The 25,526-nt window shown below is 46.5% G+C and overlaps 1 protein-coding gene across 1 annotated transcript in view; it reads left to right on the top strand.

Annotated features, from left to right (window-relative positions):
• CHN2 (chimerin 2) overlaps positions 1-25,526 on the top strand; it is a 255,868-nt gene that overhangs the window by 110,475 nt on the left and 119,867 nt on the right. The window lies entirely within an intron of this gene.

Here is a 25,526-nt window from a genome sequence, read left to right as displayed (position 1 = left end):
AAGTGCCAAGTGCTGAAACACGTTTTTCTCGTCAAAAATGTGACGAGTACAGGCTTTGTGGAGTTCTGAAGCCCATGAATCCTGAGGTATGACTGTGTATTAAAACCAAGGCTTTTAATCACCTTGGAGCTTGGCCTTGTTTCTGTCCATAGGACATGCTAGGTAAGACCAAGGAAGAGGAAGCTGAAAAGTCAGGCCAGCAGGAGTGGGGGGGCGGGGGCGGGGAGCTGTGAATTTCAAGATGATACCGGGGTGTGGGGGTAGGGAGAGGGATGCGAGGAATATGAGAAAAAGGCTTAGATGTGAGGAAGAAGATGAATCCCATCGATGTGCGTTCCCCAGAGCAGCAGCACCAGCGCCACCCAAGCCCTTTCCAGAAATCTGAATTCTCAGGCCCAATCTCAGATCTTCTGACTCTGAAAAGCGGGAGGTGAGGCTCCGAAGTGTGTGTGTTTAATGAGCCCTCCGGGGAGCTCGGATGCGCGCTAACGTGAGTGAACCGCTGCTGTGGGCCCACTTCGGGGACTCCGGCTTTACCTCAAAGTGTAGTGGAGCTTCTGGTGTTCCTGCCGTGGGAATAAAAGTTCTCAATCTGCGCCACGATTTCCCTCTTTGATATTTTTAAGATGAGGCTAGACAAGAAGTTTGCTTGGGCTAAGGGACTATCAGACTCCTTCCTACCTTCCATTCAGCCTGTAACCTGAGGCCCACCACTTAACTCTCGGCGCTTGGCCTGTAAAATGCGGTTAATGGTGCCTCGCCCCCCTTCTGCGACAGCCCAAGGAACACATAATTAGTGGTTGTGCAGGCCCAGAGCCCCGCATAAATACTGTGTGTTTGGGACCAGTTTATGACCTCAAATGCCGCCTACAACTTGACACACTTAACACTTCTCCCCCTGAGTTGTACATTTTCAGGTTTATTTCAAAGTTTGATATAGGTGCTTATTTTTTATTCATCCTGTAGTCCAAAATTAAGTGTGTGTATGTGCTTCCTTCAGCCTTCCAGGGAAAGTGGGTAAGAACAACAAAATAAAAGGTCAGGAGCATCTGAGAAAATAACCTCTCTGATGCCTGAGGCCTGGTAGACCATCAGAAGTGGGTTCTGCCAGACATGGATTCTGTAGAAATTTTGAACAGAAAGCAGAGAGAGACCTCACAGGCACACAGATGCCTATGGTAACGCTGGTTCTTTGAGATTCCAAGCAGGGACCATTTAAAGATGGTTCATCTTGTGCAAAATTTTCATTTCTGCTCATCTTTCTAAGAGTAACCCTCCTTTTCCTACTTGGGACCTAGAAGTCTGAATAGTATTTTCTATGTGGTCATTCTTTATTCCACTTAGGCAAATACTTCCTTTTTAGGCAAGACTGCTTGTCCTACGTATACACTCATTTGAGATTAGATTTATAAGAGTACGGGCTAGCTTGTTTTACTCTAGCGTAAAATTTTTTCTTTCCCCTTAATCTTAAGAAGATGAATGGCCAAACAGACCCAGATGGAGACTCACACACAAAAAAAGCATCTATTTTGAGAGTTTGACTCTGGTTGAATTTATATGGTGGTTACAAATATGGATATAAGCAAAGATATTTGTGTAAAAGAGGCTTTTATACCAACAGTGTGGTATGAAGAAAAATTTAAAAATGCAAACCAACCACAGTTTTTTTTTTTGTATATTATAACTGTAATATTGGAGTGTAATTACTGGACAGGGAATAAAAGGTTCAGGTTTTTATTACCATTTCCTGACATTTTAAATTACACACTATTACTGAATTAAAAAACTATATCAAGAACAACAGAAAAGGGATCACTCAGACCCTGAATCAACTCACTTATTCATAAACCAAATTTCAAATAAACAGGATTGTTTCTCCACGCGCCTTATGGGGGGAGTCAAATGCTCACAATAGCCTAACATACCAAGTTGAGACATGTTTTCATAATTGGAAATAAGAAAGAAATCCAGCCATCTGCTAATAGAAAAGTTCTGCAACAACCCTACAGCGGCTGTCATTTCTGAGGAGACATTTCTCCATGCTTGGAGAGACAGCCATGGTCCTTGTGGGTCACTCGGGGTGCCATTAGTTCACGTGGATTACCTGGGAAGTCCTGTTTGCCCTTTGAGGAGGGGAATCTGTTTAGGAGTTGGCCTAACTTGACAGCTGCCTAGGGCTATTCGTTGCAGATGGAAGTGTTTCCTTTTCAAGTCCAAATCAATCGGAATAACTTGGACAACTGGCTCCCCCTGCAAGGGACAGCAAGAGAGAGGAGAGGGAGAAAGAGCCTGTGCCCTCCCTTTCTTTGGAAAACCACTGGCCAAACCCAGGAATGGCTTCTGCCTGCACCAAGGCTGCATGGCAATTTGCCCCACACTACAGCGAGATGAAACAGTGGCGGGTCTGGCCGGCTGGGAGGGTGCACGGCAAACAGAAAGGGAAAGTTAACTCCTCGTCTTCCACGCTGGCACAGGAGCCTTCCGAGGAGGCAAGACGACTGGTCAACCTCACCATAGAAGATGGTCCGGCTGAAGATATTTTCTGATCACCTACCTTCTCTGGGCTTATCTTTTCTTACTAAGCATACATTATTTGCTTTCTGAAATGGCTTTAAGAAGATCAATAGCAACGTGGTGAGGAAAGGGAATATCCTGTCAGTGCCCTCCATGCGGTGCGTACTTCCTGTCAGCTGGGTAATAATTCATGTACAGTGTATGTTTAAGCTGCAGAAACGTATCAGGAAATAAGTGCATTTCATCATTGTTTGCATGATCCTAAAGCCTTTTAATACTATAATGTTTAGTCGGCAAACCTCTGCAATAAAGAAAGAACGTTGTTTGATTGAATTAGGTAATGTGAAGGTTCCTCTTGTAATTTTTTAAAACAGGGACTGTTGCTCTTCAGAAAAGAAATATTTGTCTGCAGGGATCTGGAGGGCAGTTTCCTGTGGTTCTTCTTTCTTCTCAACCCCCAAAGCCTTCACTGTCTAGGCTACTCATTTCTCACCGTTCAGTGTCTGCTTTCATTTTCTCTCTCTCTCTCTTTTTTTTTTTTGCTCTACCCTGACCAGACTATAAACTCTTTGAAAGTAAGCATCATCTTCTATATTTCTTCATTTCTCCGTAGCTGTCAGACAGTGGTAACAAAATCAGAGGTGTGTGACCACATCTCGTGATCTAACCCATTTCTGATGAAAATAGTGGGTTCCAACTCAGTCCACTTGACTAACGTGAAGTCATCTGGAAATTAGTATGTTGGCCAGTCTCTGTTCTCCAGTGGCCCTGACCTCATTCAGCACTGTGGGCTGCGGTCCATTTCTTCAGCTGTGGGCTCTCGAGGTATGAGACGGTCTGGGTATTACACCTAAAAAGCCTGATCTGATACCCGTGTTACTGGACTGAAGGTTCAGATTGGGCCGTTTCTGTGTGAGTATAATGGGGAATTGTCACCACTTTGAGAACGTCCCTCAATTCGAGCACATAAGAAAGAGAGGGTACCCCTCTTAGATGGATAGTCACTTACTCGTTCTAATTTACAAAGGGTTAATGAAGGTAGCCTTTCTGAAACTCGCTTTGGGGATTTAAGTTTGGTCCCAGGTTGACCTTTAAGAGGCTAACTCATGTTCTTGGTTGGTTATTTGTGTGTGTATGGAAAACAGAGCAATCAATTTAGTATCTAAGGCATACCATTTAAATTCCTAGAAATCCCATAATTGTAGGTTTGTGGCATGCATGTTACATGAAGAACAGAAAAATAACCCAATGAAGTATGAGGCCCTGCCGTGTGCTCAGAATACATCACAAAAAGAGCAAAGAGGGGAGTGTTTGTTGGTGATGTTATCGTTTTTATTTTTAGAAAAACCAAAGGCTCAGATGAGAGCTTCCTTAACGTCGACTCAACTTAGGAGGGGCGTGTGGTATAGGATGGGAAGTTTATTACAGATGTGAAATTATGCAGTACGTACCGAGGGTCAATGTTTATTCTTGTTCTAAATTTAACACACCAGCATTTAAACATTGCAGTTGGAAGTGAACTTGCTGGCTGTGGCTGCGGGCTTGCAAGTCTGCCCTCATCACCGCGTGGGTCAGGGGCCGAGTGTGCAAACCGTGGAAAGGCACCCGAGCTCTGTCTGCTCCTTTGGGCAGCAGAATCGGCTCCAGTTTATGAAGAGTGAGCCAACAGTCTCTACGAAAATAAGTGATCTTCGTCTTGTTCAGGTCTTTTTGGGAGGTGTTTTAGCCTTTTTCTATGGTCTGGGGGATGCTGGAGGGTTTCTGGCAGGGACCTGGCAGGGGACAGAAGGCACACTCAGCCGGAATATGGAAGGGAAGTTGTGAAGGGACTTATTTCCAGAGGTGTAGGTTGGCCAAGAGAACCAAGAGATTCTGAAGCAGCCAGTGGTTGCCCATGGTGGGAAGCTGCAACCTCTCCTGGGCCTGCAGGGACAGCAGGAGGAAACCGCGTTCCTGGGGGCTGGGGATGGTCAGAACCCCAGGACAGGAGCGGGACAGTGGTGGTAGTTGGGGAGGGCCACACCCGCTGCCTGTGCCGCAGCAGCAGAGCAGGGGCGGGGAGCAGGACTGAAGACCCCGGCGCCTCTCTCCTCCTGCCCACACAGATCCTGCCCACGCCTCCTGTGGACTGAACCCTGTCGGCACCCAGAAGTGAGGCGGCCTGAGTGCGGTTTGCAGGAGTTAACCTCCCCCTGCACACACACAGGGGGCCCCCCGGAAGAGGCAGAGAGCTCTCCTGTCGGAGTCCGTGCTTCCTTCGAAATCAGGGTTACCAGCACAGTGAATTTTCATTGGATTCGCTGGGGGAGAGGGCACGCAAGTGGTGGTAGAAAGAAGAGAAGGCCAATGTCCCCCTGTTAAATCAGAATTGGGGGGGGGAGGGTTGACTTGTGTGATCTGAAAAAATACTATGTGTAGTACAGTGTGATCTATATGCATAACGGGGAAAACCAACAGCCACCGGGGCAGTGGCCAGGAACACGCGTGCTGGAGCACAACTCTCCGGGTGTGACCCCAGACACCAGCTGGGCTGTCTGGGGCGAATTTCTCCCAGAGGCTCCACCTGCATTTTTTAAAGGAGGGATCGTGTCTACCCGGTGGGGCTTTGGGGGTCGGGGGGAGCTGAAATGCAATGCCAAGTGTAAAGCTCTTGGCCTGGGCACACAGCACTCAGGAAACAGAGCCGCTAGCTGCTAACACACCTGACAGAGAGGAGGGCTCAGTCTTGGCTCTGGTCCTGTCCTGGGAGACATCTTTCCTTCTGCACCAGGAGCAGAACGTGGGTGAGGATAAGGCCTGAGTGTTGGTGTTTATTAAATGGGAGCGTGGGCTGCCGTGGGCTGCCGTGGGCCACTGTGGGCTGAGAAGTGCCCGCGGTCCCCTCCCTCCTTAGAGCTGAGTGGGAGACTTGCTTGTGTCTCAGACGGTGCTAGCTCATGGCGCGGGGAAATAGGAGGCAGAGAAAGCAACCAAAGAAGGATGTGTGCTAGTTCCTCCCAAGTCAGGGGTTGGCCAGGGTACCTAGAGCAACGGCAGTGGTAGATAGTGGGCAGGGGGCGGAGGGGCTGGGAGCCTACATGTCCTGGCCCTGTGTCCACGTTCTTCACCGCCATCCCACACCAGGTCCCGACCCAGTCTTTTCTGAGCCCACAGCCTCTGCAGCTTCCTGTTGGGACTGTTGCTGGAGGAGTGACAGGGCCCTGCTCAGAATCGGGTCCTGCAACATAACCACCCTCACACAGGAGACGACAGAGGGAGTGGGAGAGATACCAGCAACTAAGAGCAGATCAAGAAGAAACTGGGGTTTTTTGAGGGTAAAAAAAAAAGATGCCATTTAAAAATCTCAAGATGGACCTGAGTCTCCTAAGTTAGCTGGCTTCCCATGATTTCGTGTAGTTTTTAAAATCAAAACTGGGAACAAGTTGGACGAACAGGATGGTGCTAGCAGGCTTGGGAATGAAGGGCAGAATTCTGTTCTAAATTCACAAAATCCTGGCAGGATTTTCTACGGAACACGTTCTATTTCTCCCAGTCGCCTTTTCCTGACTGATTTCTTCTGTAGCCCCGGACTTCTTCCAGGTTTTTCCATGTATGCGCCTCTCCCCAAGGCCGCCGATGAGCCAGGGGCTGCCCAGGCAGGGCCTTTAATAGCAGGGATCTCTGGACTTTCAGCAGCCACGGATAAGAATCGGGGAGGATGTGAGTGTGTGTGAGCTGGTGAGACAGGACTAGATGATGATAAAAATACACTGTGCTATGGGGCTGGCTGTCCTTGACATGTGGAAGATTACCTGGTTTTTGACAATGAGCAGATTGGACCACGCTGCTATAAGGAAGAATTAAAACCCATCTAAAAAGCCATGTGATGAATACCTTCAATCTCATAGTTACTCTTTCACCGTACAAGATGAGCAGACCAAATTTTAACAGATCAAGTTTTGACCACTGGATGTCATAAAACTCCAAGAGCAAGGAATTAGAAACATTCTTCTTGTAATTCTATTTGGAAAGAAATGGTTGTAGAAAATGTCCATCAGGTCGCGTGTGTGTCATGTAACTGTCCCCGAAGTGCAAAGATTGGGGTCAAAGGGCTAGAGTGGAATGAGAATGTCACGTGTGGAAACAGCCCAGTACGCGCCCACAGGAAGCCTGTGCGAGGAGGTGACTGTAGGCGCACTGCCTGTACTATCCCAGTGCGGTATTGGTACCTCCAGTCATTCACTATGGCTGACAGGTCCGTTATCTTAATCGGTGGATGCCTTTACTCTGCATTCCTGTCACAGCTTTAAAAATAGTGATGATGTGAAATACATTTAGAAAGGTGTCTGAAGTTCCATAGTAGAAGCCTCAGGGGTGGTCAAGATCAGAGTATGTCTTCTTTCTGGAACCATCTATCCAGGGCAGAGGTGCTCACAGGAGTGGAACAGCGGGGCACTCCAGCATTCTCTGTCTTGATGAGTAAAGCCTACTGGAGTGTGACAGATGAATTCTGAAAGTAGGACCAATGCTGAAAAAGCCGAAGGTCGCCTATGAAAGCCCTACAGACAGCCCTTGCTGAAGGCTGAGCCTCTTGACCCAGCGAACTGCAACTGGTTGGGTTCAAGTGGTCTGTTAGTGCCCAGAGGAGCACTCGCTCCCTGCCGGAGGGTACGGCAGCCTCGGACGTGAGAAGCTCCCCTAAGGGCTTGGTCCCAGACATTGGAGAGAAAAGACCTTTTACTGTGTTATTTCGGGGCCCTAAATCTAGTCATTTCTGGCTGCTTTCTTTGCTTTTTCCTTTCCCATTTGCTTGGGTTCTGACAGCCAAATTGTAGCCGCACTAGTTAGTGGTTTGCATCAGCAGAGTGCAGGGCTGTCAGGTACGGCACCCTGCAAATCCTGGCTAGGGAGGAGACTGCGAACAGGCTTGATTGTTCTTTTCCTGTCCCTTTTTAATCCCATCAGCCAGCTCGTGCCTGGTCACGTGGACCTTGCCAACAGTGAAAAAGATTTTCCTCGCTGCAACTTCACACTAACTTGCACTGAAAATATGGTGCTGGAATAGACATCCTGGGGGAGAATCTGATTTTTTTCTCTACTGTGCGAGTAGTGATCACTTAGTTGGCCAAGCAAGCAAGCGTTTATTGAGCACCTGGCGTGTACAAAGCTCTGCTATGAGAGGTGCCGAAGAGAGGAAAGCTACAGGGAAATATTGGGGCTTGGGGATGCTAGAGTCACTTTCTATTGGAGTTCATGCCTTGCTTTCATTGCCCTGAAGGCCAGAGAACACTCACTGGGAGCAACCATGGTGAGGCTCCCGCCCTGAGCAGCAAGCAAGGGTTGATGGGGCTCCTGCCTAGCAGACCAGGCCAGCAGGCAGGCTGCCCTTGAAGAATTTCCCTGTGACCCACTCCCTCCTCGCCCTTTGACCTCCCTGACAGATCGCAAGCTGCCCCTCCATTCAAAGTCTGCCCGTCCCTCTTTTATTTGTCTGTGCGTTATAGGCAAGGAATGATGGCTTTTGTTAAGGCACAAACTCCCAGTGGAAATGATTAGCGAGTCTTTTCGAGAAAACACTCTTTTGTCAGAAATGCTCAATGCACAAACGAACAAGTCTCCTTCCTCCTCAGGGTGCCTGAAGTGAACCCAGTGTCCCAGCTTGCTCCTTTTGACCTCTATCTTGCTCCCCTCCCTGTAACCCAGAGCCCAGCAAACCCCTACTCATCGTTCACCACACAGCTCCAGCAGCACCCCCTCTGTGCAGACTTGCCCCTCACCTCCCCCCTCCCCCGCACCAGGGCCCTGGCTCCTGCCTTTGGGCACCCGCAGTTCTCACACACCCCCACCCCCTTCCCATGGACCCTGTTCAGTTAAATTCCCTCTAGAAGTGGGAGCAGCTCAATGCAAAGACATTTCCTACTCATCCATGTGTGCCCAGCGCCTAACGTGGGCTCAGGAACAGAGTGACAGGTAAATGTTCGTAAAGAGACAAATTAGGACATTGACAAATGGTCTTTTATGAAGGCACAAGTGTGTAAATACACAATTCCTCCTTATGACACCGCTGCTGAAAATAGATAAACAGAGGTTACAAGTACAAACAGCCTCAGCCAGGAGGATAATATCAAGGAAAGATTTGTTTTAATATTTGGTCTTTGATTCTGGAAGCAGGAACGTTCACGTGCTGCGATTAGGAAGATGAATGTATCGCTGTGCAAACAGCAGGAGGAAACGGGTCTCGCACAGGCACAGGGCGCAGCTGGCCCGGGGCTGCGAGCAGGCCATGCTGAGATAACGGCGGGTGGCGTGAAGAGGGGGCTGTTCTTCTTGCCCTGTTACGTAACATAAATACTTCCACTTCCAGGAATCCCTGGGACCCCTTGTCGTGTGCCTTATTCTTCACCCTTTCCTTATAGAGGTGCTGGTGCTGTCACCGCCCTGCCACAGGGAGACAGGGAGGCTTTCCTTCCTGCGGACCTATGTCCCAGCCTTTGGCACAAAAGCGATAAATACGTGCTCAGGCGGGGTTTGCTCCTGAGTTCCAAGTTAGCATCTGGCAGGTCACGAAGGATCGGTTTGAGTCTTCGCCCTCGTGTTCCTGCTTCCTGTGCTGTTTTTGTTGCCTTGTGGTGTGTGGTTGGGGACATTTCTGAAGCGCCGCTAATGCACGGGTCTGTGATCTTTAGAAATATCTTCTCTGCAAGACGTTGTTTTTAAAGCAAGTGGTAAGAAACCAGAGAGCACAGAAAAACCAGACTTGAGGCTCAGCAAGTCCCAGCACCAGCCACAGCCCCACTGCACAACCTGATGGGGCCCCATCAGCGTCCACTGGGCCTGTGGTATTAGGCGAGCTTCCGGCTGGTTAGAGATCAAGGCAGAATTCGTTTAATCTTGGGTCTGAGCAAACAGGTTTAACATGGTGAAGGGAATGGACTTAATTCCTAGGATAATATATGATGAGATAGGTCAGCCTTCCCATGATGACAGTTGGGTGATGACCGTTGGGTGATGACCGTGTTATTTTTTATAGGGTACAAGCCGGTCAGCTCTGAGCAAGGTATAACCAATCCCCTTTGGGCCTCAGGTTCCATATCTGCGAAGCGGTGCTGTTTGAAGACCCCGCGTGACAACATATAGGAAGGCCCACGGTATAGCAGGGCTCAGTGGGAGAGGCAGGATCTTATCATAGAAAAGGCACGATTCTCAGAATTGGACAGACCTAGGGGCGCATACTCAGCTCTGCTACTTGTTAACTTGGTGATGCTGGACAACATCACTGTTTCTCAGTTCACTCACTTGTACAGTGCTTGTTACGAATGTTAAATAAGATGGTATGTATGACACTGAAGAACGCAGAGTAAAGAAAGCTTGTCAATAGAGGTTAACACGCATGCATTTACATTTATGATCTATGCCTCAAGTCATCTTTCAGAAAGGAGGGTGTCATTATACATTTTATTTTCATACATCTCTCATAGTGTTGGGTTTCTCTTTCAATTACCTTATTTTTTCGGAGTCTAAGACGCACCCCTTCCCCCTCCAAATTTGGGAGGAATAATGGTTGTTAATGCTGCTGTTGTGTTCTGTTTACATTTACATTAGTGAAATATTATGTTATTTATGTTATTAAATCTTGTACCACATTTTTTGCTTCAAAAATTTTTTTCCTATTTTCCTCCTCTAAACCTAGGTGCATCTTATGGTCTGAAAAATACGGTACCTTCTTTCCAACCCCCTGGTAGTTAGCTACTTTCTGGAAAAGACGCACTGGCCCTGGAATTACCTGAATTAGTGAGAGTTTTGCTCCCTTGTAGAGGTTCCTTCGTGGAATTCTTTTTTAAAGGGAACTTGCAACACTTAACCCAGAATAGTCATAATTACAAGTGTTAAATGTAATCGTAAATGATCCTTTCCAAGGTCATTTTCTCCTTTCAAATACTCTAAAAGGGCATACCGTAGAAACCGCGTCTCCCTGCCTCTGCTGGCTGGCCTTCCTGGGGCAGGCACGGCTCCCGCCCCGGCAGGTTCTCCCAGAGCCCTCTGTGCACTGCAGGTGCCGCGCGGGCTGCACCGCGCATGCTCTTAGAACGTCACGTCTTCGAGAGCTTTCCACATCCGCCGCCTCATTCCTTTTAGCACCTTTTCAACCAACTTTTAAAGATCGCTTTATTATTTAACTCGTGTTTGAAACTAATTAATTATTTTGCAGTTTACAGTTGCTTTTTTTTTAATTTTTCAATTACAGTTGACATTCAATATCACATTAGTTGCAGGTGTACAGCTCCGTGGTTAGATATTTGTATAACTTATGAAGCGATCCCCCCATAAGTCGACTACCCACCTGGCACCATACATGCTTATTGCAATATTACTCACTATATTTCTATGCTGGACTTTACATTCCCATGACTATTTTGTAACTACTCGTTTGTGATTTTTAAGCCCTGCCCCTTTCCCACCCGCCCCCACCCCCTTCCCCATCAGTTTCTCCTCCGAATCTGCAGTTGTGTTCGCCAATATGCGCAAGCTGTGGCCCCGGGCACGTCTGGAGCCGTCTGGGTGACAGCTCGGGACTGTTTTTCTATGACTGACTTTTTTATGGCAGCATAGTTGTCATACCGTATTATATGAGTTTCAGGTGTATAGCATAGTTCTTCCGCCTAATGATCCCTCCAAGAGCAGCATCGCTGGTGCAGGCCACCTGCAGGAAGGTGACAAGCCAGCTGCTCCCATGTTCTGTGCACAGGTGTCAGTGGCTGGAGAACAGGCTCTGCGACAGCGTCAGGCGTGGATGTTAAAATGGTTTTGATCGGAAAAGGCTAAGGAAGAAGCCGGTCTGATGGGCCTTGGGAAAAAAACTGCCTTAGATGACTCAAAAAGGGACAGAGATACACAGAGAGGGTTTTAATTAAGTTGTTCCATTAAATGTGTGTGAATTGATGAAAGCGCCATCTCTAAATCTGTGTGTGATTTTATACCGGATTTTAATTATGCATGTATAAATGAATTAAATATTATGAGTAGATACCTATGATTTCATTGATATTCCTAAAGGTTTGCGTATTGAAAAACCATTCTGGGAGGATCTTCTTATCAGGGACATGGAGACTGCATTCTGCTGCGGATTGTTTAGGGTCCCACTCCCCTCCACCAGCGTTTAGCAGCCCTATCCTAAGCAAATAGAAATCAGACAAAGGAAAGCAGGCGTAGGCTAGAACGTTACCTTTACTACTAAGGGCAGACAGGAGGGTTATTAGCTAGGTACTTGCTAAAGCCATCGAACCCCGGAATTAAACAGGCTTACCTGTACCCCAGGTACTGCAGGGCTAAACCACTATTTGGTGCCAGACTGGTGTCTAGTTGATAAGCTAGGCCTAAGCATGGGCTGAATATTTCTGTTGATAATGAAACTGTGGAAGAGTCACCATAGCACCCTTGAGGAAGGAGGGCAAGGATAGATGGATCGATAGCAAGAGGGACAGAGAGATGGAGGGAGAAGGGAAGGGAAGGAAGAGAGTGGGAGCAGGAAGGAAGGAAGGAGGGAGGGGGGTTTCAGGTAGTGAGATTTTATTTATTTAGTTCGTTATTTGTTTATTTTTATTCTAATAAAAGCAGAAAGCTGAATCGTGTCATGACTTTCCCACCTCTCTAGCCCTGTCTCCACAAGTTCAAACCATGTTACGTCACTGAGGCAGACCAGAAAAAAGAAAGAGCCAAACATTTCACTTTGGCTTCTGCACTGTTGATTCCTCTCTGGGACTAAGGCCACAGGGAGAAGAACTAGCTGGCGCTGAAGCAAACCAGGTCTGGATTTGAATTCTGCGTTTCCACTAACTGTGAGACCACGGAAAAATGACTTCATCTCTTTGAGTTAGTTTTTTTCGTGTCTAGGAGATAAAAAGACTTACCTTACATGACCTCCACTCTATGCTTCCTTAGCACACTGAACTTCGTCTATCATAAAACTTGTCATAGTTTATTGTAATAGTTTAATGTGTATTTGCCGTCATTGCTGGACTGAAGACACCTTGAAAGCAGGGATTGGGCTTGCCTTGCTCATGGCTATGCCTCTACCATGTAGCACAGTGCCTGACCTGTAAGTGTTTGCTGGAAGGATGGATGGGCGGATGGTTGGATGGGTGGATCAGTGGATGGACGGGGAGAAACGCAGATGAATGAATGGAAGGGTGTATGAGTGGGGGTGGGTAGATGGGTGAGTGGATAGATGGATGGTTGGATGGGTGGATAGGGAGATGATTGGATGGGTGGATGAATGGAGAGAAGAATGGGTGAATGAATAGGGAGAGGGATACATAGATGGGTAGGTATGTGGAGAGATGATTAGGGATAATGGTAGAGACTAGAGATAATGTCTATGTATCATATACCAGGCATTTTAAAATTCCTTTCCAGTTTGGTAGAAGACCTCACTTTCTCTCCTATCTCTGCACTAGGACTCCCTCTATTTGACTCTGAATATAACGCAGCCAAAAGAAACCATCTTTCTTTGCCAGTGGTACCATTGCCAGGACCGTGATTTATGAGCTGCTTTCATGAGCATTTAGTCTGTCACTGCCACAACCACTGTACACCTGAAGAGACACAGATGCCCACAGTAAACTCAAGATGCAGAAAGAAAGACGTAGGAGGAGAAAGGGGCTTTTCTAAATGGTGGGACTGGAGAGCTGGCTGGAAGCACACCTACATTGTCTTCTCTAAGAAAGAAGACGTCTCTTTTTTTCAGGGAGGAGACGAATAAAAGAATAATTAGCAAGAAATGCTGAGTAAAATAATCTCTTTCTTCTCCATTCCTATGGTACTTTTCAGGATACCCTTGCTATAGAAGGTGCCACTTTCTACCTTACATAGGGTTCTACACAGGTAGCCGGGAGTCAAATGTTCAGCAGGCAGACAGTTAATGCTTGCGGAATGAATGAATGAGTTGATGTCTTCATTTCCTCTCCTGACGGATTCCCCGAGGTTAGATTCTGCATCTTGCCTTTATATCTATACCCATGTCTAGTGCAATATTTGATGCCAAGTAAGCTGTAAGCTCTAGGTAAATATTTGTTGGATGAATAAATGAATGCCCAAAAGGCTTTTGGAGGAAAGCCAGGAAGACATTCCTCTGATGAAAAGAATTTGTAAGGAGGCAGGCCAGTGCTGGAAGGGAGAGTAGGGGGCGGGGGCGGGGAGGGAGAGAAACAGTACTCTAGGCTGGGTGGAAGCGGTAGGTGTGTGTTGTCTTTAAAGAAGTAGCAGTGGAGGAAGTGTGTGGATGGGAACAGGAAATTATCCTCCAGGCAGGCAGCCCCATCGTGCTGGGAGGAACCCACAGGCTGTAGAATCTTAGGACCAGGAAGCAAAGAGAGAGAGGGCTTTTGAAGAGAGGGAGACCCGGGACAGGGCGAGGGGTTTGGCAAGGAGTAATGATATCCAAATTAGAGCATCTAGGGTTTTTATCAACCCTGATGCCTTGTCCCCCTTTATCAGAAAGAGCTCTTCACCTCCATGTCACTGCCATACCTCCCCAAAGAGTTGTTTATACCCGAGAGTTCTGTTTTCACAACTTCCATCCACCCTTCATCTCGCTTCACTGCGGCTCCTACCCACACTCCATGGCCCAGTCATCAAAACTCTCCTTGTTGCTGAAGCAATGGGTCCTTGTGCTTACCTCACCTGGACAGGTTCTAAAACTGCTCACCACTTCTCCCTTTTTAACTGTCTCTTGCCTTGACTTTCATCTCACCTCGTCTCATGCTTTCTCTCTTATTGCTCTGGTACCTATTCATCCTCATCTCCTCCTCAGCCCTTAAACATTGGTGCTTCTTGGGAGTCCAGTCAAAAGTCTTCTTTCTCTACTCTGAATACATGACCTGGATCACATCATCTACTTTAATGGCTACAGTCACCATCTGTATATTAGGGCTTCCATTTCTAGATCTCCAGCTCAGAGCTCTGCTCCTAACCCCAAGCCTCTTAGAGATGTTCTCTTGGCTGTCCTGTAGACCTCTCTTTCCAAAGGAAAAAGCCAAGTGCATCACCGTCTGCCAAACCTGCTTCTCCTCTGGTTCGTCCTATTTCTGTGGATAGCATCACAATCTAGTCAGTTGCTTACGCCCAAAACCATGTTTCTTCTATCCAAGCCAGAAGTCCTTTTCTCTCCTATCCTTCTCTGTTCATGCTCTGTTCATCCCCAAGTCCTGTAAAGTCTATCTCTCCCATGTCTTCCAAATCCATCGCGCTGGCTCCATCTCCAATGCCACCATTGGCGTTCAAACCACCAGTTTCACCAGCCTAGGGTACTGCCCAGCTCCCTGATTGGTAACCCCCCATCTCCCCGCCCTCCTGTGTTCTCTTCCTCTGATGCAGTCCTACACAGCGATTAGAGCAATCTTTCTAAAATACAAGTGGATGCTGTGTCCGCCTTGCTTATACTTCTTTCTCCTTCTAGAACAAAAGTAAGCCCTTTACATGGTTTTAAATCCCTTAATTATCTGCCCTCTTCTTGCCTGTCTAATTTTTAAAAAATATTGTATTTATTTATTTATAGAGAGAGGGCAAGGGAGAGAGAAAGGAAGGGAGAGAAACATCCATCTGTAGTTGTCTTTCATGTGCCCCCTGCTGAGGTCCTGGCCTGTAACCCAGGCATGTGCCCTGACTGGGAATTGAACCAATGACCCTTTGGTTCCCAGGTCAGCACTCAGTCCACTCAGCCACACCAGCCAGGGCAGCTTCTCTAATTTAATTCCCAGCCATTCTGAAACCTACACACACACAGGTGGGCACACGTGCACATACGCACACTACAGTCTCTCTGTTTCCGCCAGCAGGGCAAAGCACTGCTAGCCCTCAGCGCCATGTTTTATCTTGCTTTTGGTTCTGACAGGCCACATGTCAGTCTGTGAGGGAGGCTCCTTGAGCCCGTTTGCCCACAAAGGTGCCCTTGCCCTTGGCCACTGCAGTAATGCCTGAGTGACAGAATAGTTCTTTGACTAGGCTTCATGTCCTGGAAGTGACCCATGCTTTTCAGACTGTGGGGACCACAGGCCTTGCTGTTGGACTCCACCTCTCAGAAACTACACTTGAAGGAGCCTTGGACAAGGCTGCTCCTGGCCAGACGTACCTGGCCGAGGCATGGGGAGGGGCCCAATTGCCCCACACCCCACTCAGCCATCGAAACTTCGGGAAGTTCTGCCATGGACATTCCTCTTATACACCCTGTTGCCTCCTTACTTGTTTATGTCCCACAACAGAATGCACCTTTTGAGCCAGCGAGCAGTACCTCTCTTTCACTTGCCTGTCCTGTATGGAGCACCTATTATATCCTGGAATAAAATGGCCAGTGTCTTCCGGTTGCACTGTTTGTGCCCAGCCATGCACCTGCCTTTTCCTAATTTGTAAAAGGTGCTGTGTAGGCTAGGGGACATCCAGACATCAGAAAACAAGATAAATGAAGTTCTTGCTGTCACGGTGCTCTCTGTTTAGCCTGGGGAGACAAAATACAAACAAAGAAATACGTAAGCACACAGGTAAAATGTTCAGATAGTGAAAAAGCTCTGCAAAGTATCAAAGAGGGTGTCTGGAAGACAGTTTTAGGGTGGATGGTCCGGGGAGTGTCTCTGAGCAGTCACTGAAGCCGATATCCAGATGATAATGAAGCTAGCCATGTGGAAATCAGAGGCAAGAGACTCTAAGATCTCCAGGACTGATCTTGTGTATGCAAGGATCCAAAGAAAGGCCACATTGGTGGACATATAGTGGGCAAGAGGGGAGACATAGGTAAAATTAGGCGACCAGGGAGAGGTGGCCAGGGGCTAGATCACGCAGAGTTTCGTAAGCCTACCTGCCTTGCTCACTCAGGCGTACGCAGGGACTGGCTCACTGTATCTATTCAATAAATGCCTTTGGAGTGGAACAATCTTATGATGCCCCTGCATACAGAATAAGTGTCCCAGAACAGAAGCTCCACGTGGCCCCGGTGCCCTCTAGTGACCATAAACTCCAGCCCAAGACCCTTTGATGGATTCATCGCCTTCAGAAAATCTCAGCTTAGCCTGGTCCTTGGGGCCCAGCCTGAGGGCCCAGGAGTAGTTTCTGGAATTTGTCTTATGAACTACACTCTGCACAAAGAACTAAATCAGTTATAAAACCCCTGATAGGAGATCCACAATGAGTCTCTTCAGTCCCTGCCCAGGCAGTGGTTTCCAAGGAGAATGCATGGATGTGTAATTTCTCAGGGGAGCACAGACCCTGCAGAGATGACAAGCATTGGAACACTCTTCTGTATTCCTCAGCCAGTGCAACAGCGGGAAAGCTCTGTAACAACCTTAACATCCCACTTATTTTGTGGCCATGAGGACAACCTGCAGGCCATGTCACACTCAGGTGGGGCACACTTCAGCTAGGATGCCCCGACAAGACCACAGCCACAGGCCACACACTCTGGCCCCTCCCGCATTTCCAAAGACCCACACCTGAGCGTCTGTACGTGTCGAGGACACGCTGCGGTGTGTGCACCAGCACAACACACTACTCATGCTGCGGTTGCTGACTTTCCTCTGGATTCCGACCCAGTCGGGCCCATTAAGCTAATCACCTAACACATCCGGAACTGTCACCTGCTTGTGGGGCTGCCCCTTGCCTGATTGAAAACCTGTTTCCACCCAACTTCCCTGGAAAACACCCACGAACTGCAGCCTATTTGCAAATGTGTGCCTCCATAGATCAAAAGTGACAGTAGAGACCTGGCTCTTCCGGAGAAGAGGTGGCGGAGCAGGGATCCTGCTTGTAAACCTATTTCCCAGCCGATCCCTCCAGTACATTGTGCAGCCTCATTTGAAGCATTCTTCAAGATGCGTCATGTCCAGCATCCGAGGTAGATCATTGTCTAAACTGGTGAATCTCTTACTCGTCTCCTCCTCCAAAGCTCTGGCACGTATTTTTCTGTTCCTTTAGTCACACTCCACTGAGCCACGCGAAGGAATCTGGCTCTCCTTAATGTCTACAGGTATTTCCTCTCTGGTTGTCACTCACCCAAGTGTAGCACATGGCGCTCTCTGATTTCTCTTCATTAATCAGTCTCCGCATTCCTCTACACCTGCTCCTCAGGTGGTTCCAGCACATCGGCACATTTCTAGAGCTGGAAACATCTGGGCGAACAGAGGCTCCCAGCTGCAACCACCAGGACCGCAGGGCGCGGGGAGGTTTTCACGTCACTCCGAGGCCACCATGTGTGTGCACAGGTTCCCTCCCAGGGGGCTCTGGGCCTCCTTTGGCCCCTCTGCGAGTGTGTACTTAGTCTCTCTGTGCCTTTGTGAATCAAGTCTTAAAGGCATCAGAAATTCAACTCTATCTTAATAGCAGCCACGATTGGCGAAGGCTGGGGACAACAGGCACACTATCAGAGAAGCCCAACTCATACCTCTTTCTGAAGGCCATTTTAACAACTGCTTTTAAAATAAAAAATGCACGACCCTTCGCCCAGCAGGTCAACCTTTCAGAATCTGTAGTATACACCTAACATATCAGTGCAGCATTGTTTCCAAGAATTGAAAATTGCCTGCACGTCCCCCGGTTGGAAATCCTGACATAAAGGAATCATATCCGTTTTGCTGTATTGGTAGAAGGGAAGATCAAGCCACAGTTTGAAACAACAACAACTCAGGTCTAATGTGTCCTCACGTGGAAAGTTGCCTAAGAAAGATCATGCAGTTCCAGAGCAAATTGCAGAACAATATATATGATTGTGAAGCCGTTTATAGGACAAAATCTGGAAGGATTCACATAAATCTATTCATGGTAATTTTCTAAGACATACATTTATTTCACTGGGCTTTTTTTTTCCTGTTTTTCAACATTTGGGGCATCTCTTGTGTTTAGTAAAACAGTAGAGATGGTAAGTTATCTTTGTCACACTCTGGACCTTCATCACGTGACGCGTGCCCGCGCTGCCCCTTCTGTCCTCCCTCGGGGCCCTCGACACTGAAGAGCCCTTCTGTGCCCTGAGCCCAGAGTTCTTCATCTCCCCCCACAGTTCCGAGCGGCTGCTCTGTCTTCCCCGGGTTTGCTCAGCACGTGGGGTTTGCTCAAGATGCTTCCAAGTCTCCGCCAGAGCTTTTAACTTCCGTTGTATATGTTTCAGGTTCTTAATGGATTTTTAAATTTAAGTGGCCGTATTTCCCATTTTTATAAAGTTTTGATCCTTTTCTAAGCCTCTTTTTTTTCCCTTTGCCCCCTCTGTCATGAGAGGGGACCCCCGCTCTCCAGCCTGCGTAGAGTTTCTCGTTAATGTTTCTGTCACAGAATTTTTAAAAGGGGGCCGGGGAGGCAGGCATGGCCCTTTGCCACGGAAACCCTGTCTCTTCTCTGGGCTTCCCTGGCTCTTCCTGCAGTGACCCTGTACGCATTGGGTGTGCTAGTATGAGAAAATATATTTTTCCTTTTTATTTTTAAGGTGGTGATTTATTTAGACAGCATGTTAAACAAAAAGGAAGCCACTTAATATTCCCATTAACTTATTTCTCATGCTTTTTAATTTTTATACAAACAATATGAACAGAAAATTTATTTTATTTTTTAATAGATTTTATTGATTATGCTATTACAGTTGTTCCATTTTTCCTCCTTTATTCCCCTCCACTTTAGTTCATGTCCATGGGTCGTACATATAAGTTCTTTGATTTCTACATTTCCTATATTATTCTTAACCTCCTCCTGCCTATTTTCTACCTACCATCTATGCTACTTATTCTCTGTACCTTTTCCCCCTCTCCCCCTCCCATTCCCCCACTGATAACCCTCCATGTGATCTCCATTTCTGTGATTTTTGTTTCTGTTTTAGTTGTTTGCTTAGTTTGTTTTTGTTTTTGTTTTAGGTTCAGTTATTAATAGCTGTGAGTTTGTTGTCAATTTAGTATTCATAGTTTTTATCTTCTTCTTTTTCTTGGATAAGTTCCTTTAACATTTCATATAGTAAGGGCTGGGTGATGATGAACTCATTTAACTTGACCTTATCTGGGAAGCACTTGATCTGCCCTTCTATTATGTAAATGATAGCTTTGCTGGATAGAGTAATCTTGGATGTAAGTCCTTGCCTTTCATGACTTCCAATATTTCTTTCCATCCCCTTCTTGCCTGTAAGGTTTCTTTTGAGAAATTGGCTGATAGTCTAATGGGCACTCCTTTGCAGGTAACTGTCTCCTTTTCTCTTGCTGCTTTAAAATTCTCTCCTTATATTTAATCTTGGCTAATGTAATTATGATGTGCCTTGGTGTGTTCCTCCTTGGGTCCAACTTCTTTGGGACTCTCTGAGCTTCCTGGACTTCCTGAAAGTCTATTTCCTTTGCCAGATTAGGGAAGTCTCCCTTATTTGTTCAGATAAGTTTTCAATTTCTTATTCTTCCTCTTCTCCTTCCGGCACCCCTATGATTCGGATGTTGGAACATTTCAAGATGTCCTGGAGGTTCCTAAGCCTCTCCTCATTTTTCTGAATTCTTGTTTCTTCATTCTGTTCTGGTTGACTGTTTCTTTCTTCCTTCTGCTCCAAACTGTTGATTTGAGTCCTGGTTTCCTTCCCGTCACTGTTGGTTCCCTGTACATTTTCCTTATTTCACATAATGCGACCTTCATTGCTACCTGGGTCTTTTTTATGCTGTTGAAGTACCCAGTGAGTTCCCAGAGCATCCTGATGACCAGTGTTTTGAACTGTGCATCTAATAGGTTGGCTAGCTCTTTGTCACTTAGTTATATTTTTTTTGAGCTTTGATCTCTTCTTTCATTTGGGCCATTTTTTTATTTGTTTGTTTGGGCACACTTGCTACATAGTGTGGGGTGGAGCCTTAGGTGTTCACCAGGGCGGGGCAACCCATGTCCCCACATTGTGATGTTGCATGTGGGGGTGGGGTCCAAGAGGGAACAATGCTTCCTGCTCAGCTCTCTACCAGATTTCATTTACTTCCCCCACTAGCAAACTGGGCCCTTCTGGTGCTGATTCCCAGGTGGGGGGCTTGTGTAGGTTCTAGGACCCTGTGGGTCTCCTCAACGAACTCTCCTGTGAGGCTGGGAGTCTCTCCTGCTGCTGCCCCAACCCCCACAGGTGTTTTCAGTCAGAGGTTTGAGGCTTTATTTCCCCGAGCTGGGGCCCTGAGTTTTGTGGTCTGTCTTGCTCCCCAGTTATTCCTCCCAGTTTATCCACACACAAATGTGGGACAGCCCAGTCTGCAAGCCACTGCCTCACCTGCCTGGTCCTCCAGCCACCACCTTGCTGCGAGTCCTCTCCGCTGGGCTCCCCAACTCCACCCCTCCTACCGGTCTGGATGACTATTTCTTCTTTAGCTCCTTGGTTGGCAGACTTCTATGCAGTTCGATTTTCTGTTATTTCTGGTTGTTTTTTGTTTTTAAATTTGCTGTTGTCCTTGTTTTGGTTGTGGGAGGAGGCACAGTGTGTCTACCTATGTACGCTTCCATTTTGGCCAGAAGTCCTGAACAGAAAATTTTAAAATGCAGATAAGCAAAGAAGAAAAAAATAGAACTCACTTCTATTTTCACTGCCAGGTGTAGCAACTGTTAATAATTGGCTTTATAGCCTCGTAGATCATTTCTGTGTTTATAAATATTTATCTTTTCTTAAAAAGGGGATTGTGTTTAATCAATTGTTTTGCAATCTGATTTGTTTGATACTTAATGTAGCATGATTATTTTTCTATGTCATTAAAGATTCATAGCATAAATAGCAAACAGTTTACTAGAGGCCAGACACCAGAGTGTTTGATGTATATTAACCCATCCTATCTTCACAACATTCTATATGTTGGGTAGTATTATTACCCATTTTATAGGTTAAAAACACTGAGGCACGGAGAGATGAGGTAACACGTCTAAGGCCACACAGCTGGTGAGTGACAGCTAGGTTTTGAACCCAGATAGTCTAGCTCCAGAGGCCACGCCCTTGACCACAAAGCTCTGGTCCACACCATCATTTCCATGGCTATAGTACATAATCATTATGTAACCACTCCCTTTTCCAGCGGCTGTTAGATTCACTGTTACACACAAAGCAGCAATGAACAGCCAGTTCACATATTTATCATTGCTCACATGTTCCGTTACAACCTTAGTTAGAATTCCCATGAATAGAATAGCTGTATCATAGAGTTTATATCTTTTTCAAAGCTTGGATACATATTAGTCAACATTTTTAAGCAAGATATTTGCTAAGCCTTTTTAACCCTTATAATTCATTGTTTCTTTCAAAAATGTATAACTGTTTTCTTGGTTCAATCATCATTTTTTTCTCAGAACATAGAGCTTCCGTTCTACCTCCTCACCCTTCTTTCTGCATTAGACCCATTTCTCTCAAGTGTTTAACAAAATAATGAAGTTTCCCAAAGCATCAGGCCCAACGTGGTTGGCACTTCCAGCGTCTTGCATCTCCTGGACCTGAATTATTAGAGGGGGGTGTATGCAGACACGGGATTCAGTTAATTTGATTTGATGTCAATTTTCTATGCCATTAATTTTTTTCCTCTCTATTTTATTTTTTCTTTCAAACTTCATGAAAATTGAAGTAACAAATCTGCCATATGTTCTTCTCTTGATTTTAATGTATGTAAATTAGGGCAGCCTGCCTGTCAGGGATGACTGATGGGTGAGGCCTGGGATGCGGGGCTCCCTGCTCTGGCCCTACCTCTGCCTCTCACTGGGTTTATGACCTTGAGAAAGCCGCTTAATCATCTGCGTCTCCTTTCCCCCATTTGTCAAATGAGGGAAGTGAACTAAACAACCTAGAAAACCTATTTCAGGTTTGTTTTTTAAAGCATCAAGCCGTCCAAGAGTAAACTAGAGTTCTGAAAAATTTTGTGTGAAATTGGGGCAAATGGGCGTGTTGGTGGGGCAGTGTCCAGGCAGCTAAAGATTTGTTTCAACATATTAAAAATATTTTGTGCCTTGTCACTTGACCAAGGTCTCCTAACCATGCACTTCAGTGGTTTGGGAAGCATGTCTCTAAGACCCAGATAATTAGAGTTCTTCCACTGAAGCATGACAAACGGCCTCTCACTCTGAATTCCTTTACGGGAAAGAATAACCTTCCATGCAGGGTCACTGGCACTTAATTACAGGCTCCAGATCTGGAGGCGAGATTGGAGATAGTAATTGGCTGCAGCCAAGGGGGAGGAGACAAGGGCATGAGCTCACCTGGGAAGAGCCAGGACTGGGTGAGGCAGCTCTGACAACATTCGTGGGGCTGCCCTGAGAACTTGCTGTTGGCAAGCTACTGTCCCAAGAACTTTATATACATCATCTCACTTAATTTCCATGATGACCCTAAGAGGCGATGAGGTAGGTACTTTATTTTTTCTGGTTTATAAAGTTGAGTACTAGGAGGCTGTTTAAAGTAGCTAAGTGAGCTGCTTCAAGTTAGTTGTCAAAGGTAGGAGTTGAACCCTGAAAGTGTGTTCATTAATTTAACACACACTTTGTGAATGCCTGGGGTATGCCAGGTACCCGCCCAAGGGCTGGTGATGCACAAGCGAATGAGGCAAAATTCCTGCTTCATCAAAGTTTGGCTTACAGTGGGATGAGACCAGTAATAACAAGTCAATGAATAAATAAGTTCAGATGGCACTGAGTGCTGTGATGGAGAGGGACAGGGGTGGGGAGAAGGCTACTTTACACGCAGTGGACAGGGAAGCCCCCGGAGGTGGCATTTGAGCTGAGTCCTACGTGATGGAGCACGTCAACCAGACAGAGACCTGCCGGAGGGATTTTTACACGGAGGGTCCCCAGAGAGAAGGCGGGGGCTCGGAAGAGCGCATCTTGTTCTAGGGAAGGGAAGTGTGGTTGACGATAAAGGAACAAGGGAAAAATGTCCGCAGTGAAGTCGAGAGGAGGACCAAGACCAGACAGCACAGGGCCTTGAAGGCCACACTCTGATGTTCATACTTTCTTTCGAAAGCAGAAGAACGACATTGGAGAATTTGAAGCTAGGGAGCGTCGTATTCTCTAGTCTCTACAGGCAGTTTTCCTCACCTCTCTGTCACGTTGCCAACCAGGAGCAACCGGAAAGTGATCGATTATTTACGCGCAGGGCAGCCTACACGGAGGTCAAAAAGTGAGCAGCCAGTGGTTCAGTTGAAACAAAAGTCTAGGTGTTTTCCAGAATGACATGACTGACTGAAGTGGATGGTGACAGGTCACCTCTTCTGACCTTCTGACTCTATGTAAGGCGACCTTAGGAATTCCAAGTTGAGTGTCTGAACTGTGTTTTAAAACCTACATAAAGGAGACTACTACTTATTTTGGGGAACCTTCCCCCAATATGCAGAAATTGTACCCTAGGTTTGAAACATTCTTGACCATTTTGGTCAGGGGTTGTGCTTACATCGTGGAATAAATCTCAGCCAAATTAATAAGACGTGACAGCGTTGGGGACACGCCACCTCAGGGATTCACATTTCTAGGCAACTTGGTGTGTGTGTGTGTGTTGATCTTTACCGTTGAAAAATGTCTTCAAAGGTGTCATCAACATTTTGACATGTAGTATCTGGCTTTCTGGTAAGATGACATTGTATGGATAGTTCTCAAATTTAATATAAAGTTGACAACTTAATTTATTTTATTTGAATGTTCTCTATAAAGAAACACTCATGCTAACACATTAAAAATGGTTTGTGTAAGGCCTGGCCAGGTGGCTCAGTTGGTTGGAGCATCGTACCTACCACACACCAAAAGGTTGTGAGTTCAATTCCCAGGCAGGGCACAGACCTAGGCTGAGGGCTCCGTTCCTGGTTGGGGTGTGTACAGAATGCAACCAATTGATATTTCTCTCTTGCACTGATGCTTCTCTCTACCTCTTTCTCTCCCTAAAATCAATAAATATATCTTTGGGTGAGGATTAAAAAATTGCTTTTTCTAAAATATAAGATAAGAGTAATTGCTTCTATTGCTTAAAAACTCATTATTTTAAGATACTGTCTATTACTTTGATGCAAGTATTAAGAGTTTTGCTTTATTCAGCAAACTAAGTTTGAATAGCAACCTAAACCTTTATTAGTGTACTGTTTGTGTGTGTGTGTGTGATTCTCCATCAGTAGGTTTCTGACAACGCCAGCCTAACAGTACAGATTTATTTGAATGAAACTACCTTTGGACACATTTAGTTGCCTCTGTGATAGGGAAAGCCCCAGAGGGTAAAATATTAATTGCAGGAGAATTTAATTTAAGCTGCACATGTGTCATTGGGTAGGATTTGGGGACGTTCATCACTTTCGAATGAGGTTTTATTTATAAATAACATATTTGTTCCTCAGGAGGGGAAAAATTCTCAAACTCTCTTCTGCGTGAGGTTCAAAGAGTTCTATTCCTTTGCATGAAACTAGTTAGTATGGGATGGTAGCCCAAGGGCAAGGGCAGTGTCGGGGGGTCCTGGGTGTGGCCGTGGGCCGGCTGGAAGACACCAGCAGAGCTTCTAGCTAAAGGTGCTTAAGGTTTCCACAGACCAACGGTCTGTGATCTGAGGGAAAAGAGTTTTCCCTCTGGCGGTTTTAAGCTGGAGCGGGTCCTCCCGAGGCCCTGGCTGTGAGCTCAGGAGGACTCGGACGGCTGGGTCAGAACTGTAAATTCCGCTGGCAGCGCGGGGGCTGCTGAGTCAACGGAACAAGCAGATTTTCTCCCGTCGTCTGTGTGTTTGCGCGATGGATAACGTGTGCATCCTCTCCGTCTCATGGTGACTCTCCCACCCTGACACCCCTGATTGCAGAGAGGTTTTCTGGAAACCTCCTACGTCTGTATTGGAGTAAATCCGAGGCGGTAATGCGATTCCAATCGAATCGTCAGTGTCTCTGCTGTCAGACCACGTCTTTTCAGAGTGGGTTGAGTTGCACAACTTCCCAGATTCAATACTTAACATGCTTGTCCCTTTGCGTCTTGCCCTCGAGTCTTAATAAATGGGCTAAAGGTCTGATTGGAAGCTGCGAGATAAATTATATGTTTATTATGCCATGTTAAGTAAATACTGTTTGAAAGGATGACTA

This window comes from Phyllostomus hastatus, unplaced genomic scaffold (assembly GCF_019186645.2).
Source record: "Phyllostomus hastatus isolate PE091 unplaced genomic scaffold, TTU_PhHast_1.1 phas_scaffold_78, whole genome shotgun sequence".
In the NCBI taxonomy this organism is placed as follows: Eukaryota; Metazoa; Chordata; class Mammalia; order Chiroptera; family Phyllostomidae; genus Phyllostomus; species Phyllostomus hastatus.
This window is presented reverse-complemented; position numbering and strand designations above follow the sequence as displayed.